Raw genomic sequence first — 2,500 nt, 5'->3', positions numbered from 1 at the left:
GAGATAAATCTCATTGTTACCCAGAAAATCTTGCCGTGACCCGGATTCGAACCGGGGTTGCTGCGGCCACAACGCAGAGTACTAAGCACTATACGATCACGGCGAGCTACCGGTCTCCCCGTTGTGTACCTGAATACAAATGTGCCTTGACATCTTTAGCTTGCAGACAAAACTGTTCCTTAACAACAAAGCTATTTTCAAGGGTAATACTCTAACAGTGACTTTTTATGAAGTTTTAGCAAGGCCTCCAGAAGGTTACAGCCTAAAGCAGGCGCATGCTGTCAACGTAGTCGGCAGGATTCGAACCTGCGCGGGGAGACCCCAATGGATTTCTAGTCCATCACCTTAACCACTCGGCCACGACTACAAGCTGGCTGAAGGGGGCATGTAGTTTCGCTTGCTGCCTTGCAGCGTCGCTGCCCGAGGCCAGTGTAGATGAGCAAGAACTCAACAGCAAAACGTACCGCTCCACAAAAAGAGTAAAAAGAGTTAAAAGTCTGATGCTCTACCGACTGAGCTATCCGGGCTCTTGCTTGTGACGCGTGCGTGCAGCGTGGGAATGCACAACAAAATGAATCGTATTGGCGGCAAAAAAAAAAGTATTTTCCAATGTATCGCGTTCCCTTCTTCGACGATTCAGAACGACCGACAAAACGTCTGCTATGTCAAAATATATTTGCGAATTTGTGGGAATGCAGCCTATTAGACTGATAATAATAATAAAAGGACAATAATGCTAGGAAAAAGAACAAAAACTCACTGCTTCTTGCCTGGAAAGCATCTTTACACATTTCAATGCTGTTGATTTGCGGCGCTCTCATTGGTATTGTAAACTTGCGTCAAAGGCGCAGTTGTTTGGAGCAAATAGCAAGCCCGCGGCACTCTAGGTAACAGCCAGCGAGTGTACTGACACCTAGCGATTAGAAAATATACACGCACCATATTCTCTCTGAAGCAAGATTCTTCCAAACTGAATAGAAGCGTTTCGTTTTCAGTCTTTTCTCTAAAGGTTTGAACCTGAGAAGTTGTGCTCTCAAAGAAGGTCCCAGTTTCAATTCACTCCAACATCCAGAGCACGTCAAGGGCATGTGCTGTGCACACAAAAAAGTGGTCTGAAGGACAAGGCGAGGAGAGGTGGTAACATGGAGCTAAATCTCATTGTTACCCAGAAAATCTTGCCGTGACCCGGATTCGAACCGGGGTTGCTGCGGCCACAACGCAGAGTACTAACCACTATACGATCACGGCGAGCTACCGGTCTCCCTGACGTGTACCTGAATACAAATGTGCCTTGACATCTTTAGCTTGCAGACAAAACTGTTCCTTAACAACAAAGCTATTTTCAAGGGTAATACTCTAACAGTGACTTTTTATGAAGTTTTAGCAAGGCCTCCAGAAGGTTACAGGATTCGAACCTGCGTGGGGAGACCCCAATGGATTGCTGCGTGCTGCGTGGGGACGCACAGCAAAATGAATCGTATTGGCGGCAGAAAAAAATAGATTCTCCAATGCATCGAGTTTGTGGTAGAGGTGGTAACATGGAGCTTAATCTCATTGTTACCCAGAAAAACTTGCCGTGACCCAGATTCGCTGTGGCCACAACGCAGAGTACTAACCACTATACGATCACGGCGAGCTACCGGTCTCCCCGACGTGAACTTGAATACAAAGGTGCCTTGACATCTTTAGCTTGCAGACAAAAATGTTTCTTAACAACATAACTCTTTTCAAGGGTAATACTGTAACAGTGACTTTTTATAAAATTTTAGCAAGGCCTCCAGAAGGTTAAAACCTAAAGAAGGCGCATGATGTCAGCGTAGTCGGCAGGATTCAAACCTGCACGGGGTGACCCCAATGGATTTCAAGACCATCGCCTTAACCACTCGGCCACGACTACAAGCTGGTTGAAGGGGGCATGTAGTTTCGCTTGCTGCCTTGCAGCCTCGCTGCCCGAGGCCAGTGTAGATGAGCAAGAACTCAATGCAGCCTATTAGACTGATAATAATAATAAAAGGACAATAATGCTAGGAAAAAGAACAAAAACTCACTGCTTCTTGCCTGGAAAGCATCTTTACACGTTTCAATGCTGTTGATTTGCGGCGCTCTCATTGTTATTGTAAACTTGCGTCAAAGGCGCAGTTGTTTGGAGCAAATAGCAAGCCCGCGGCACTCTAGGTAACAGCCAGCGAGTGTACTGACACCTAGCGATTAGAAAATATACACGCACCATATTCTCTCTGAAGCAAGATTCTTCCAAACTGAATAGAAGCGTTTCGTTTTCAGTCTTTTCTCTAAAGGTTTGAACCTGAGAACTTGTGCTCTCAAAGAAGGTCCCAGTTTCAATTCACTCCAACATCCAGAGCACGTCAAGGGCATGTGCTGTGCACACAAAAAAGTTGTCTGAAGGACAAGGCGAGGAGAGGCGGTAACATGGAGCTAAATCTCATTGTTACCCAGAAAATCTTGCCGTGACCCGGATTCGAACCGGGGTTACTGCGGC

General features: G+C 46.2%; 4 non-coding genes across 4 annotated transcripts in view; all 4 read right to left on the bottom strand.

Annotated features, from left to right (window-relative positions):
* Positions 1-285: 285 nt before the first annotated feature.
* On the bottom strand, positions 286-367 carry trnas-aga (transfer RNA serine (anticodon AGA)). Its single transcript has one exon. It is a non-coding gene; the product is annotated as a tRNA-Ser (tRNA).
* Positions 368-1,176: 809 nt separating this feature from the next.
* trnah-gug (transfer RNA histidin (anticodon GUG)) lies at positions 1,177-1,248 on the bottom strand. Its single transcript has one exon. It is a non-coding gene; the product is annotated as a tRNA-His (tRNA).
* A 567-nt stretch (positions 1,249-1,815) lies between these two features.
* On the bottom strand, positions 1,816-1,897 carry trnas-uga (transfer RNA serine (anticodon UGA)). The gene has a single exon. It is a non-coding gene; the product is annotated as a tRNA-Ser (tRNA).
* Positions 1,898-2,464: 567 nt separating this feature from the next.
* Positions 2,465-2,500, bottom strand: part of trnah-gug (transfer RNA histidin (anticodon GUG)) — a 72-nt gene continuing 36 nt past the window's right edge. The window contains exon 1 of the tRNA in view: positions 2,465-2,500. This exon is cut by the window's right edge and continues 36 nt beyond it. This is a non-coding gene — a tRNA (tRNA-His).

The sequence above is a fragment of the Rhinichthys klamathensis genome, unplaced genomic scaffold, assembly GCF_029890125.1.
Source record: "Rhinichthys klamathensis goyatoka isolate OS25496 unplaced genomic scaffold, OSU_Roscu_1.1 h1tg000223l_1, whole genome shotgun sequence".
Taxonomy (NCBI): Eukaryota; Metazoa; Chordata; class Actinopteri; order Cypriniformes; family Leuciscidae; genus Rhinichthys; species Rhinichthys klamathensis.
The sequence above is the reverse complement of the archived record's forward strand: the minus strand, read 5'-3'. Positions and strand labels throughout refer to the sequence as shown.